Source organism: Bos grunniens, chromosome 5 (assembly GCF_055505025.1).
Source record: "Bos grunniens cultivar Pamir isolate PY7600 chromosome 5, Bosgru_T2T1.0, whole genome shotgun sequence".
Classification (NCBI taxonomy): Eukaryota; Metazoa; Chordata; class Mammalia; order Artiodactyla; family Bovidae; genus Bos; species Bos grunniens.
Window position 1 is genome coordinate 46,899,383 of NC_141169.1, and position 16,629 is coordinate 46,916,011.

A 16,629-nucleotide genomic window follows, 5' to 3' on the forward strand; every position below is an offset into this window, starting at 1 on the left:
TTGCCCTTCTCACACCCGCCTCGTGTCGTCTGTGGCACAGGCCTTTGTGCAAAGGTCACAGGTTTTGTTACTTCAGCGGGAGGGGAGATGGGAAGCGGGAAGCTTGCCTTGCGCTTTCTTCCTAAGATTTGCCTGGTTTCTGAACTTCTTCTGGCGGCCTGGGTCCGTTAAGTCTGTCCTGGGACTCTGCGGCCGCTGGCCAGATCAAGTGTGCAGGCCTGAGCTAGTGCAGACTCAAATCAGAATGGGGACCCATCCCCTCTACTGTTTGCAAATTGTCATAGCAACCTGCCAGCAACATCACTCTCAGCTTTGTACAAATGCCCCCAAATGGGTGTTTCAAAGTTACAGTGTGACCCTCTCAGAGTCTCCAGGGATCCCACACGGGGCAGCAAGGATTGAGGGCACTGGCAGAGAGAACAGGTGGCAAAGCATAAAATTGTGACTGGTAATATGTACCTCAAACGGGTCCTGTCTGTGCCTTCTCTTAATAAAGTAGAACCACAGTGAAACAGTCAATCCAGTAATAAGCCTTTACAAAAGAATCTGGTCCTGATCTGGTCCCAGAAGAGGATAGTCTCCTTTGCTTGTCATCACAGGCTATCACATTCAGATTCACCTGGGGAAACATATTCAGTATTCTCAATGAAAAGAGATTTCTTAGTAGCAGAGTTGAAGCTAGAACTCATTTTCTGAGTCCCTGTAATCTAACTCTGCTCTCTGTTACACTACCTTGGCTTTTTAACAAACCTCACACCTCTTTTCCTTCCTTCCCTTTCAAAACAATTGTTTTCATACTGTTTTCCTTTTCTTAATGAGCCTTCCATACAACTGATGTTCAAATGAAAAATGTGAAGCCAAAAATTCAATTTTGATATAATGTGACAGTTATTTTACTCAAATAATTATTATATTACTTCAACAGAAGCTAAATATTCTCCTGCTTTTTCATGAATAAGAAAAACAATAACTGCTAGATGTCATAGTTTGTGAAATCCATATTAATAATATTAATTTCCACATTAAACATGAGGAAAAGGAACACTGACTTTTTTTTCCAGGGAAGGGACACAATGAATCATTAACTTTGATCAAAGAAAAACTGTATGTTTAGAGAACTTTTCCTAGTATATTGCTTTATGACATGACAAGTGCAATTTCCATTTTTTAATTTTTGCTTTCTTAAGGAAAATTTGCAATTAGTCTAATATCTTTCACTATTTTAATTATAAATGCTATACCTTTCAAATCAAAGACCTAAAAATCTTATTCTTACTGACCTCTGAATTAGTATTTACAATTGCTTGGACTTCTCTCATTCTATTTTTTATTGATGGCTCCAACCTGTGTTAATGGCAAATATAGAAAGATGAACAAAAGCACTACCCGAGCTTTCAAGGAGAATGAACTAGGTGAATTCTAGGAGTTACCCTCAAACCTTATTATTCTAATGCATCATTACAAAATTACATTGCAAAATTACACTGCATTAATCTCTGTATAGAACCCTTTCACAAATACTATCGTATTTAATCGTCACAACTCATAGCCAGACCAGAGCTGTATTGATGTTAATAGTAACCACATCAGGGGCTCCACTCAGTAAGACTCTGCTCTTTGGTTCTTGCCCATTGTAAAAATGTCTACTGCTCTGAATGTTTACAAAATCCAGATTGAAATAACAGGTAGGCAGGGTGAGCGAGAAAGAAACTTTGGGGAATTCAGCCTGGTGTCTTGTAGAAGGGAGTTGATTCTTCACTAGGAAAAGTGCTGATCATAGAGAAAATTGGAAATGTACAAGAACATCGCTGGTTTCAAAACTTATTCACTCACTTAATATCTTTATCCCAGAAACATTTACAAAGAATTTAGTATGTGCTGGGCCTAGAGGACAGGATGAATCATCAGATGCAGTGGGAAAGGCTTCAGTCAGGCAGTCTGTTAGGACCTCATTCTTTTATTCAATGAAGCAATAAGCAGTAAGCACCTAACATATTTTTGACACTATTGATACTGGAGCTGTACATTTAAATAAAGAATCTTTGGCTCTGGCCATGGATATTAATAATCACAATCCAGTAGGGGAGATGAGATACTTAATGATGTGATGGGACAGAAATCAAGGCAGGCAGGAGGCACAGTGGTGGTCCATGGGAAGGAATCATGACTTCAGCTTAAGTGGTGACTGGCCTCAAAAGTGCTGTGATGTTAAAGATATGTGGGAGGTTGGCACTCAGACAAGCCAGGCTAGGACATTCTAGGCAGAAGAATAGGATGTGTAGTGGCACCAAATAGAAGAAAACATAGTGTCCTTTGGGAGAAGCATAAGCAATTCAGAACAGAGGAAGCTGGAAGTGGCAGGGAGAGAGAGTACTGCTATGTTCATAAGGTTAGGGATACTGATGATACATTTGGGGTAAGAATGATCTGAAACTTTACTAGCTATGGAAATGTGAAAACAAAGTACAGTCTTTTAAAGCAACTAAGGTAATTCCTAAGAAACTGACTCATTTTGGATAATCTAGACCTGTCAGTTAGGCCCAACGCCCCTTAGAAGGGTAGCATTTACTGATGGTATCATCCCTGTGTCCATCACCAAGGTCCAGAACCATCTAGAGAAGAATATGAAGACCACATGGCCTGAAGTTCAGGTGTAGGGGGCATGGATGTCATAACCAAATGGCCACTGGTGTTTGCATTTGCCTCTGTGGCCACTGCTGGTATAGAAATCTGGAGGAAATGTCTGTACCACTAGAGAGCTGGTGATCTGAAGTGTCTAAGCAGGTTGGTGGTGTTCTGGTCAGGGTACTTACAGAGCCAGTTTCCTTAGTCCTGGGAAAGGGGGATGCATTTGTCCCCTAGGTGAACTAGGTGTCTGGAAAGGCTAGGCATATTATCCAGCATTTCTTAGGGCTGGTTCATCTGCTTTTTTTCCAACTGCATCCTAAGGCCAGAGTTAATGTTAAAAAGAAGTAAGAAGAGAAAAGAGAAAGCTATATCCTGGATGTGGAGAGTGCTGTGTGGGGCCTCTACCTTTGATGCCACCAGGACAAGTGCCAGCAGAGTGGTGCCCAGTGTGTCCAGGAGCTTCAGAGGGATAGGAGGGCCATCACTAGGTAGGGCCCCCAGCAGCAGGCCCCTAGGCCAGGCATCCCCTGCCACTGGCTCAACTTACAGAGCACTCGCTAGTAGAGTCAGTCACCAGGAGACAGGATCACCAGGCCACATTGGGAGCTACCAGCCAGAAACAAGCTGATTCCAGGACGTCAGCAACCATGCAGGTCCTTGTACCTGGTAAGGAATGAGTAAATAAGAATAGTACAGCAACTCCAAGAGTGACTCTATCCTGGGAAGTCTGCTGTAAAAGAAACAGTGGTACAATTCTGCAAGCCAGAGAAGAGTAGGGGACAGGACCTGTAGTTCCAGCTCTTGGGATCTTTGGTGACACTCTAACCAAAAGTAATGCTATCTAGAAGCTGCTGCTGCTGCTGTCACTTCAGTCGTGTCCAACTCTGTGCGACCCCATAGACGGTAGTCCACCAGGCTCCTCTGTCCCTGGGATTCTCCAGGCAAGAATACTGGAGTGGGTTGCCATTTCCTTCTCCAGGAATCTGAAGCTAGGAAGGGGCTAGTGGGAAGGAGCGGGTGCCCAGGGCTGCAATGGGCACTGCTCCTGGCTTGCCTTAGCACAGACTCAATAAAAACATTTAAATAGTGCACAGTTTAGCTTAGCCTAGGATGGGCTAAGGGCGAGCATCCACATTCAAACTTATAAACAATGAAAAGGGATTCCACTCCACTTTACTTCTACGAAAGACCTATAAGAGTACCTGCTTTCCCTAACAGAGAGAAACCCAAACAGGATTTTCATTTTTACAACAACAAAAAGAAAGCAAAAACAACACCCTTCAACATTTGTTTTGCAATGAGTTTTTAAAGGCATCACACAGCTCAAGGAACCAGAGTGATGCCACAAAATTCCTTCCCCTGAAACTGCATCTCAGCCCAAAGCTACCATCGCTTTGAACCTGTCTGCTTTATCTGGACTTATTCTGCTCCTTTGTTAGCAGGGTATGTCCTAAGATCACTATTTCTCCACTTGATGCCATTTTGGCTTATGAAAGGTTTCAAAAGAATGCTGTACTTTGAATAGTGGGGGGGTGGGGAACTATATATGTATGTATATAATCAATTATCAGCTCCTACTACATGACAGGCATTGATCTTGGTATTTGGAACAAAGCAAAATAAGATCCTTGCTCCATAGGTCTTGTCTTCTGTTGCAAGGAGGATAACAAGTAATGGACAATACATATATCACATGTCAGAGAGTGGTAAATACTGTACAGAACATGATGTGAGGTAAGAGGGGACAGAGAAATGGGAGATGGTACTGTTTTACTGAGGATCATCAGTGAAGGCCTCTCTGATAAGACAACATTATAGCAGACTTGAAAGAAGTACAAAGCATGTGGAAATCTGCAGGCAAAGGGCCCAGCAGATGCACAGGCCCTGAAGTGGAAATATACTTGGGGCATAGCTAGAGGGCATATGGCTAGAGTAGTGGCAGGGGCAAGAGCTAGGAAGTCACAGGGTTGAGGTCAGAGGGACAGCTAAAGCCACATTAAGGAAACTGGATTTTACTTTGAGTTGGGAAAGTAAGGCTTAGATGCTTCAAAAGATAGCAAACCAAAAGTGGGAAATAGGGAGGAGGAGGTTCAAGAGAAGGGAGATTGCATATATATGTACGCATGTGTGCTAAGTCACTTAAGTTATGTCCGACTCCTTGCAACTCTATGGACTGTAACCCACAAAGCTCCTATATCCATGGGATTCTCCAGGCAAGAACACTGGAGTGGGTTGCCATGCCCTCCTCTAAGGGACTTTCCCAACCCAGAGATCAAACCTGAACTTCTTACGTCTCCTGCACTGGAAGGTGGCTTCTTTACTACTAGCACCACCTATAATTATGTTATGTTGTTGTGTGGCAGATACCAACACAATATTGCAAAGCAATTATCCTCCAATTAAAAAAAAAAAAGGTGTGGGAGGTTAGAACCAGCCCTCTCCCCCTTTATTTTTCATACAATCTCAATGTATATGCATTTTGACACTTTTCCTATTTCACACTGAGCTAAGCACTGTGGAAGACAAAGACCAATCACAAGTCATGGTCTCTACCCTTTAAGTCTAGTTTGGGAGAAAACTTACACTCCAGGAAACTTTTCAACCCCACATAAAGACCACATGTTGCGTGTTTTCCTTTTGCCCCTCAGATCCACTCTTTGCACCCTACTCTGTGCCATGGGGGGCTTTACAGACAGCATCAATGGGCTCTCATATCCACTGGCTTCCAGCTGGATTTAGCTGATGGAAAGTTCTGGCAAGAGACCCAAGGCTCAGGACAATGAGGTCAAGCTCTTGATCTTCCTGTCTTCCTGCCATGACAGCTTGTCACAGACAGGCCAGGTTCCTTGGCCTCAGCTCTTGTCCGATAGCCCTTTCCTACAGCTACAGCTTGGAATTCTCTAAACCATTCAGTTCCCTTGCCCTTTCAAGCCTACAGATGGTTAAGAGTTTCCTGAAGTTGCTAGCTCCATGCTGCTTCATTTTCCTTTGCTTATTTCTCTTTACCCAACCCATACTTTTGCACATAGTCTTTTAGCTAAACTCTGTGTCATGTTTTTTTCCATTGGGTCCTAAGTGATAATCGAGCTTCCCCAGCAAGTAAAGAAGGTAAGCAACAGGCTCAGCAGGTAAAGAATCTGCCAACAAATCAAGAGACACAGGAGACGCGGATTTGATCCCTGGGTCAGAAGATCCCCTGGAGGAGGAAATGGCAAACCACTCCAGTATTCTGGAGAATTCCATGGACAGAAGAGCCTGCAGACTACCAGTCTAAAGGATCACAAAGAGTCAGACATGATGAAGCAACTAAGCACACTTAAGTGATACAGAGGATAACATATATATAAGTCCTATATAGTATAGGTTATGGGATCTAGATATCATAGAACCTGCAAGGGCCAGAAGGATCTGGGTTTGTTGGAAAAGTCAATATAGGAATCTTGGAAAAGATAGAATTTGATCTTCGTATTCTAAATGGGCCTCATAAAATGGGCTGCTGCTGCTGCTGCTGCTGCTGCTGCTGCTGCTGCTAAGTCACTTCAGTTGTGTCCGACTCTGTGCGACCCCATAGACGGCAGCCTACCAGGGTCCTCCGTCCCTGGGATTCTCCAGGCAAGAACACTGGAGTGGGTTGCCATTTCCTTCTCCAATGCAGGAAAGTGAAAAATGAAAGTGAAGTCGCTTAGTCGTGTCCGACTCTCAGCGACCCCACGGACTGCAGCCCACCAGGCTCCTCCATCCATGGGATTTTCCAGGCAAGAGTACTGGAGTGGGGTGCCATAATGGGCAGGCTTCTCTTAAGCAGAAGAAAAAGCACTCTGGGTCAGGGGAACAATGTTGGGGTAGGCAGAGAAGTGGGAATCAGCACTGGAGAAGCAAGAGCCCCTAGAGTAGAGAAGAGGACAGAAAATAAGATGGCGGACGGGGAGAGTGCGTGTGCCCAGGTCCCAGACTACAGTGGAAGCTGGACGGGAGAGTTTCTACTCGGTGTAGATGGAAACACGGAGCCACTGGAGATTTCCATGTTAAGCAAGAAATGCAGATCAATTTGGCTGGAGGGGGCTTCCCTGGTGGCTCATAGGGTAAAGAATCTGCCTGCAATGCAGGAAACCCAGGTTTGATCCCTGGGTGGGGAAGATTCCCTGGAGAAGAGAATGGCAACCCACTCCAGTATTCTTGCCTGATGAATTTGATGGACAAGAAGAGTCTGGTGGGTTATGGGATGGCAAAGAGTCAGACACACCTGAGTGACTAATTCTTTTCACTTTCACTAGAGCTCAAGAGAGAGGTCTTTGAAATGGGGAGAGGCCAGAAGTAATGGAGGGGGCAGATGGTTTCCTTGCTACATCTGGGTTTCAGAAGCAGACACAATTCTTAAAACTACTTATCTAGGAATTTTACAATAAAGCTCATTGAATGATCTGCTAAAAGTGAGACATAACTTAAAAAATGTTTGAACCCAAAAAGATTCTCCCATCATGCCGTTTCTCAGTTGTCTATAGAGAAGATTTACCAATCACTCAAGGAGAAAATAAGGTATTATAAATAAGAATAAATGGTGCTATCACTTCATGGCAAATAGATGGAGGAAAAGTGGAAACAGTGATAGATTTTATTTTGGGTGGGCTCCAAAATCACTGAGGATGGTGACTGCACTCATGAAATTAAAAGAAGCTTGCTCCTTGGAAGAAAAGCTATGACAAACCTAGAAAACGTATTAAAAAGCAGAGACGTCACTTTACCAGAAAAGATCTGTATAGTCGAAGCTATGGTCTTTCCAGTAGTCATATATGGATGTGGGAGTCAGACCATAAAAAAGGCTGAGCACCGAAGAATTGATGCTTTCGAACTTTGGTGCTAGGGAAGACTCTTGAGAGTCCCTTGGACTGTCAGGAGATCAAACCAGTCCATCCTAAAGTAAATCAACCATGAATACTCATTAGAAGGACTGATGCTAAAGCTGAAGCTCCAACACTTTGGCCACCTGATTGCGAATAGCCAACTCACTGGAAAAGACCCTAATGCTGTGAAAGATTGAAGACAGAAGGAGAAGAGGGTGACAGAGGATGAGATCGTTGGATGGAATCACGAATCCAATGGACATGAACTTGGACAAACTCCTGGAGATGGTGAGGGACAGGGAGGCGTGGCATGCTGCAGTCCATGGAATTGCAAAGAGTTGGACACAACTTGACTGAACAACAACAACAAGAGATTTGACAAGATCACCACCATGATGACCTCAACCTCATTATTACCAACAATAGCATTTTAAGCACACAATGAACTTTTAGGAGAACCCTCTCATGTTTATACGGTCATTCAGATCTCTGGTTATACTTGGTAACCAATAGCTCAAGGCAAGCATATGTAATAGATGAGTAGAGTGAGAATTCCTTGGACAGAGGATTCTGGCGGGCTGTGGACCATGGGGTTGCAAAGAACTGGACGTGACGGAGTGACTAACACTTTCACACTTTCACTTTCAGAGTGAGATGAAAACAGCAAAGTGACACACCATGCCCAGAACCACCAGTAGGAGTAGAGGAGTAGAGGAGGTCAGAATTCAGTTTGCCTGATTATAATACAGTTTTTTCTCCCACACCAACTTATTATAAAATTTCCTCCATTTCAGAGATGAAGGGATATATACTCCTTAAAGGGATGTATGCATGCCACATAAAGGACAAGTCTTAAAACATTGGGACTCTGGGGACAAATTTTTTATTGTGGCTTCCCCCAAGAATGATTTCAGTCTGGCCTTAATTAAAAACCAAAATTAAAGACTTAACTTCACCAGAGTCACAAAGTGTCCAAAGACAAGTAACTCATTTCTTCTTTATATTATTTGTAGCAAACCAGCCCTTTGCCTCAGGCAAATGGAAAAGAGGAGTCTATATTAGTTGAAGTCGGTCCTCTCAACCAACATGGCCTTCCCATGGTGGAATCTAGACCATGTAAAGTTTTTGGGGAATTTGCTCTTCATTTAATCATACATTTACATACATCTACACTTTTATTCAGGTTAAAGTCTGACTTAACAGTGCTCATGCTCATTAAGGTAGTATAAACAATCAGTGAATCAGCTAAGCCAGACCCACTTTCGTCTTCAATTACCTTGGCAAAAGCAAGACAAGTCATTTTTGGTGAGTAATTTGGGTAGTTGTTGTTAAATAGTCCTGGACAATTTTTTAACACTTTTATATTCCAAAATATCTTTGTTTGAAGAAAAGCCACTCTAAATATCACTATGGACAATTACACTGTGCTTGCTAGTTATCTCTAAGAACATGATAATGGACAAGGCCCTTTGTTCACATAGCAATGTTCTCTAACAAAGGTTTTGAAATACAGAAAATCTGAAGGCCAGTAAGCAAACACCTGCATTTAGCACATGTGCAGGTGAATGGGCCTTGATCATCTCCAGGTGGCATAAATAACAAAAATTAGCCAAGAGAAGATGAGCGACCAGTGGGCAGATAATAATGGATAAGAAGGAGAGAGGAGTTTGTGAAGTAAAAAGAGGATTGCTTTTGGAGAAAGAAAAAATAGTTTTCTCATGATCTGGAAGGAAGAAAAAAGAAGGTAGCGGGTAGGGTAGAGGGAGTAATGCTTTACAAGAACAGCAAAAGAGAACTAAATCATAATGAAAGTACCAGTAAGAATTAAGAGGGAAAAAAATGGGTGCGGGAAGAGAGCAAGAATGAGAGAGGAGAAGGGGGAGGAAACTTACAGAAAACTTTGTAAGGAAGAAGAGGGGCATGGTGAAACGTGTGAGGTGAGGCTGAACACAAGATAAAAGTGAGAAAACAAAACACAGGACTGCAGGAGAGCCAGAATGCTCAAATTGAATGATTTTCTAAAAATACGCACGGTTGTGCCTGTGGCTTGCTTTACCTAAGGGTTCTTTCTGTTGCTTTGTCTGTCCCTTTCCATGTAGAGTTATCTGTGGTCCCCTCTCGCTGGAGTTTTTCCATTCCAGTGCTCTGATTTCCCTTCTTTCTCCTCTCCCACCAATGCTTTATCATCTTTCCTCTTTGCCTAATCCACAGCAAGTGAGAAACCTGCCAAATGTTTCATGTAATACATACACACTTATAGCAAAAAAAAAAAAATTCTCGATGGCTTTCTCCTGGAGCTTTGTGTCAAGTTCTGTGCGTGTGCACTGTTTTGTCTGAACCATCTCCTTCAATTATCCTACAATTCAATGGAGGAGGTCTAGTATTATCCTGATTTTAGAGATGAGACTCGGGTCTCAGTGAGTTGTTAGTAATGGGCAGTGAACAGATTAGGATTCAGGGAAATCCAGAGCTCACTCTTCTCCATCCAGAACTGATTAAGAGGGAGATGGCATATAGTTCTCAGACTGCATACTGCTTGGGGCACGAAGGATGCCCACAGAGCTCCATCTGACCTAACAGTGTCACCTTCACTTCCCCGCTGGTATTTCTGTACTTCCCCTCAATAGCCGAGTAGTGGAAAAACAGAGAATTCCCCTCCATAGACGTCCCGCCATTAGTGTGCTCAACCTAAGCAGAAGCCAGGGCCGCTTCCTCTTTTGCTGTAGGTCCATTTCCATGGTGCTGTTTCCCAGCTTGGCCTGGATTTTGTCTTCCCTTCCCTCAGCTGAACAGAACTGCTTCCTCTAACTACTGAGCTCTTAAGGCAGCACGTGGGAAATGATGAAGCAAGACCGAGGGGATTTAGGCAAAGAAATGAAGTATCAACTATAGGAACTAGTAGACAATTACCCATTTCTGATGTGATTCAGTCAAGTATCATGCTATTTGTAAATGAAAATGTTAAATAATAATCTCACTTAGTAGAGAAAGATTATCTAACACTAAGAACCTACTATCTTCTATTTCAGATCTTTGAAACAAGTGTTTACTAACATGGTATTTGGTGAGTTTTTCTTCATTGAGAAATAAAAAGTCAACATACTCTTTTACTGTAAGCACCCCTTTATCTAAAACTGTTGTGGACTGAGAACATAGATCTCATGAGATGACTAACATCCATAACCCAAGTTTTTAATCAGAATAAAATAATATGCTGACCCTCTAAAAAGAAATAATATGCTCTAACCTGATAAGGCAAGGGAAAAGAGAAAAGACACTTCCCTTTCTTCCCTTTTTCGATAAAAGGAGTTTCGCATGAAGCTAACTGGTAGTAAAGGGTATCTAAAAGGTCCGTTTATGAAGAGTAAGTCAGGAGGAAGCACTAATATCCTGAAACCCTACAGGGTTTTACAAAGTGCCAAAGAAATCACTGAACAAACACATGGCTAGCAGGCATTTGCCCCAGAGCCTACAGCAGAGAACTTCCTTATTTGTGAGCAGGGTCTCATTTTCAACAGCAGCTTCTGACCTCAGGCTTACCCCTCCTTAGCCCTATGTCAGCAAATCTCTCCAAAGTTTGCCTAGGAAGACCTGCTCCATTTACAGGTAACTGACCAAGATAGATTTGTCAACTTGGAGCCAAGCTCTTCCACTTTGCTTTTTTTCTCCACAGTTTTCCATACATCTTTTCCATAGTCAGGAAAGTTTTCCTGAAGGCATCAGAGATTATACACAAAATTGGGGTTGGGTGAAATAAACTAAAATGATCCTTCCTCTCTCTAAATTCTAAGCTCTTTTCTATTTTCATCTGGAGCAACAGATACGTAAAAAAAAAATCCCCCTAAAAACCCCAGAGCATTTTGATTTGTCACTGCATGGAGATTTGAAGTCTCTAGCTGCACCCTCGCTCTCCTGGGAATTAGAGTTAGTGCTAGGCAGAATTAAGTGACACCTCACACCTCCAGTTCATATCCTTTCCAGACTTCTGGAGCCTCTGTCGTTTCTTCTTGCTCTTGCTGTCTCAGCTGCCTGCCCCTGTTGAGAACAGAAAAGAATTAAGTCATTCTCTCACATAACGTGTTAGCTAATAACTGTTTTAAGACATCACCCTGCTCTGGGGTATCTGCTTTCTCAATTATTTTAGTAAAAAGAATGAAGACTCCTGCCTGCCACCCCATCTATCTATATGAGTAGAAATGAAGCCACCATAGGGCAAGCGTCCCTAAAGAAAGTTTCCTGGAAGACAGAACTGTGCCCAGATCTTTTTCAAAGCACAGGGCCGGAATCCTGGTCTAGCTGTCTGCTTGGGTTAACCCAGCTTAGAGGACATCTGGATCCAAACCAAAGGAATTCAAGCATTCCTCTAAAGCTATTCACTCATCCAGTATGCTTGCTTTTTAATGGAAATTTCTATATTGAATGATGGAGAAAATGAGTTATAGGAAAGACTATGTAGACTGATCTTAATCATAATGAAAACTGCTCCCTCCATTTGTTCGTTCCAGTTAGAACCAGTCCTTTCCCACCAGCTATATAATTTCTGAAGCTGAGCATCCTCAAAAAATTATTTCATGAGAAGTTTGCAAAATGTCAACCTATTTTGGAAGCAGCAGGGCATGGCTGCCTCATTCTGCATTATACTTAATTTAATGTAGACTTTAATTTGAGGAGATTTATGCAAGAATAGTAACAAAAGTCAGTAACTTTTATTTTTAAAAACCCCCAAAAGGAATTATTTTTATTATATGATTACCTTATATTTATTCTTTATATTAGGACTTCATAGTGAAACAGAAACTCCAGGTCCTACACAAAAAAGAATGGGTTCTCCTGTGCAGGAGAAATGATTGTCATAACTATGTTGGAATTTAATGACTCAATTTAGTCAATAGTTAAAACTATTTGTATGTAAATAGCAGTGTTAGAAGTTGTGAAGTGGGGTCTAAAGACTGAAAGCAGCTTGCAGATACTGTTTTGTTTGGTTTGCATAGTGCCCTTTGGAAATGTGAACTAAAAGACAATATTTACAAATCAGGAGATTTCACATAAATATCTAGATGTCTGGCTTTTCTTAAAATCAGGTAAGATCTGACCGCTCTGTGCCCCCAGTCTTATATGACAACAAAGAGCCTTCCCCCCAACCCCCGCACCCCGGCAAGCTCCCTTTCGGAGGAAACCTGTGCCCAGCTGATGGATCACCTCAGTCCCCACCACTTCCTGTTATTGTGTATGTGTGCGCATGAGCGCAGGAGGCTGGCTTTACCCATTGACACTACCTGCCTTTCTCCAGAAGGCATTTGGTTTTCTAACCTCTACTTTAAGTTTTGTATTTCCTGAAATTTCCTCACTGCCGTTCCCTGTTGCTCCGAATTTCTCTCTTCTATTTCCATTTCTCACGCTCCATGTCTTGGTGCCATTGCCACCCCTGACAGAGGTCAGTCGCAATTGGAGTGTTCATGCTGAGAGCTTTCAAACTATTTTGTGCAAAAATACATATCTGGCACAGGAAACATTGCTTGCCCGTGTGCTTGAAAATCAAACCAATCTATACTTAGTACCAAAGAGCGTGGAAACACTTAAAACCACGGCCTATTTGAGATTGAACTGCAGTTAAACCTGCTCTCTTTTACCCTTTGGTGCCTGTTGCAGCTGCTGTTGGCAGAATTAGCTCTATCTGGGAGTCTTTCTCGGAGAAGGCAATGGCACCCCACTCCAGTACTCTTGCCTGAAGAATCCCATGGACAGAGGAGCCTGGAAGGCTGCAGTCCATGGGGTTACTGAGGGTCAGACACGAGTGAATGACTTCACTTTCACTTTTCACTTTCATGCATTGGAGAAGGAAATGGCAACCCACTCCACTGTTCTTGCCTGGAGAATCCCAGGGACGGGGGAGCCTGGTGGGCTGCCGTCTATGGGGTCGCACAGAGTCGTACACGACTGAAGTGACTTAGCAGCAGGAACTCTTTCTACTCATAAACATACAAATTATATTCTTCCTGTTAGTATTTTGCTTTCTCTGAAAGCAGTGTTGAGGTTCCAAATTTCTTCTAGAAGTTCACAAACATGTTTTATATCAAGTGGCAATTCATGTATGTCTCAGTAGTATAGAAACACGTAGCTGGAAGGACTATATTCAGGACACAGAAAAATCAGAAAGCCAACTGCATATTCCACACTGCTGCTTAGATAGCTAATAAATAGACATTTCAAACTTATTGTGTCTAATAGCATATGTCTAATTTCATCTCTCCAAACCTGTTTATCCCAGTGGGATTCCTATTCAGCAAATGGCAACTCCAGCCTTTCAGTTGTTCAAGCTAAAAGCCTTGGAGTCATTCTTGATTTCTCTCTTGTTCTTATATATACCTCACATTTCATCCATTTGCAAATCCTGTTGGTTGCACATCCAAAAATGTCCAGAATCCATCCATTCCTCACTGCTGCCATTAATATCAGCATAACCAAAGGCACTATCTCTCACTTGCTTTACAGAAGCAGGCTGTTACCTGGTCTCTCTTGTCCCCTTTAGTTCATTCTCTAAACAATAGCCATACCATTCTTCTTAAATGTAAGATCGTGACACTCCTCATAACTCCCCAAATTTCCCATTTTCCAGACGAAAAGCCAAAATCCTTAGTGTAGTCCAGGTTACTATATGATTTACGTGCTGTCCCCTCATCCTTATGTCTCTAAACTTACATCCTGTTCTTATACCCGGCCTTGCTTAGTTTGCTCCAGTCAGACTGATCCTGTTCCCATTCCTCAAATACACATGCCCCACCTCAGAGCTTTAGCGTCTCTGGGTCCTTTGCCTAGAATGTTCTTCCCTTAGAAAAACTCAACTCCTTGAGCTCAGTCATGTCTGACTCTCTGCAACCCCATGGACTGTAGCCCACAAGGCATCTCTGTCCATGGGATTCTCCAGGTAAAATACTGGAGTGGGTTGCCATTTCCTTCTCCAGGGGATCTTCCTGAACCACAGATTGAATTGTCTCCAACATTGCAGGGGAGATTCTTTACCATCTAAGCCACTAGGGAAGCCTCATCTCCTTGAGGTCTTTGCTAAACTTCCTCATGGTGAGGTCTTCCCTGACCACTCTATTTAATGAATTTTCTGTCACATAGCACATTGCCCTCACTTGTTTTTTCTTTGTCTGCCTCTGCAACATATACACTCCATTATGTGTACACTGTGCAGTGTATACACTCCACAATGAGTGCTTTATGAGGGCAAGGACTTTTCCATTGCTCTTTTCAGTATCCAGGACAGTGCCTGAGACATAATAGTTTCAATAAATATTTGATGAATGGATTAGGTAGGAATGCCATCCACTTTGTAATTATTCTATTTTCATCACTGAAGTATACAAAGAGGAATGCATGCTTCCGATCATGAGCATATTTCTGTGATCTTTAAATGAATGGAAACCAAAATAAAAAAGTTTATTTCTTATATGTTCTAGATATGAGCAGCAATTCTTGATTTATCAAAGTTAATCCCTCCTGCTGAATTCTAAACATGTGGAAACTTAAATATCTGATGAAAGGAAAATTTGCCATTTCAAGTGAAGTCAAGCTAAGGGGTTAAGGATTCTGGTTTTGATATTATTTTGACTCTTGTCAACTGCACTGAGGATCCCAGTGCTTTTTAAGTAAGGCCCTTTGGGGAGACATGCTTAGGCTATTATGTGGGGCATGGTTCTGGGTCTAAGGTCCACTCTGTTAATTCAGTGGCATCATTGATTGCTGTATTTGTTTTGCTCAATTAATTAAACAAGGAGACCATTATACCGAGTTTGTTCTAATGCCTCAGTAGCCCACATGCATAAAGAAACCAAAACCTTAGCCTGTCTATCCCTCAAGGTGAAGGTCTTGAAACCTGAGGACAACTTACACAAACAGGAAACTAGGCTTTCCCAAATAATGCAAATAGGTAAGCTACTGCCAATCAAATAAAGTACTTGCATACTTCCGCCTCAAAAAGCCTGTCCCCCCGCTCCTGTGGGCAGAGGGCTCCTAACAATTTTCAGTTGGGTACTGCTTGATTCAAATTGATTTTCACTCACATCAACTCTTAAAATTTTTCATAGGCTTCCATTTATCTTTTAACAGTTGTAACACCTTAATGTGTGTTAAGACCTTACAGCCATTGACAGTGAAAGTCGCTCAGTCGTGTCTGACTCTTTGCGATCCATGGACTATACAGTCCATGGAATTCTCCAGGCCAGAATACTGGAGTGGGTAGCCTTTCCCTTCTCCAGGGGATCGTCCCACCCCAGGATTGAAACCAGGTCTCCCGCACTGCAGGTGGATTCTTTACCAGCTGAGCCACAGTTCAGTTCAGTTCAGTTCAGTCGCTCAGTCGTGTCTGACTCTTTGCGACCCCATGAATCGCAGCACACCAGGCCTCCCTGTCCATCACCAACTCCCAGAGTTCACTCAAACTCACGTCCATTGAGTCGGTGATGCCATCCAGCCATCTCATCCTCTGTCATCCCCTTTTCCTCCTGCCCCCAATCCCTCCCAGCATCAGAGTCTTTTCCAATGAGTCAACTCTTTGCATGAGCTGAGCCACAAGGGAAGCCCAAATACTGGAGTGGGTAGCCTATCCCTTCTCCAATGGATCTTCCCGACCCAGGAATCGAACCAGGGTCTCCTGCATTGCAGGCAGATTCTTTATCAACTGAGCTATCAGGGAAGCCTGTTAGGCTATATTATTTAAATGCATCATGCTTCCTCTGAACTTGAAAAAAATATAACTGCAGGAGAAAGACAAAAAACACAACAGAGAAGCAGGAACAATTACAAAACAAAACAAAACGGACACAGATTGACCGTCTTAAAGTTTCTGACTTTTGTTTGTCAGGGTTAATTTTCCATGGCTGTGATCCTTGTTCATTGCATATGCCACTAAATAAGTTAAAACATGATGTGACCAACTATCCAATGCACCTATTAATTCTGGAATTGCCATTCACCTATTTCAGGGGATTCTTTAATGCTGATTTTTATTCAAAGCACTGTGGGACAACCTAAGACTTGACAGATAATCATAGCTAATATTTACAAAACTCTCACCTTGTACGGGCACTGTTCCCTGGGCTTAAGCATATTCACTAATCGCAATGCTGTGAAGTAGAGACTGTCATACAAGAGGAAA

The 16,629-nt window shown here is 42.5% G+C and overlaps 1 long non-coding RNA gene across 1 annotated transcript in view; it reads left to right on the top strand.

Annotated features, from left to right (window-relative positions):
• The window catches only part of LOC147371881 (uncharacterized), a 29,028-nt gene that overhangs the window by 1,965 nt on the left and 10,434 nt on the right, over nucleotides 1–16,629 (top strand). The gene's annotated exons all lie outside the window — the stretch shown is intronic.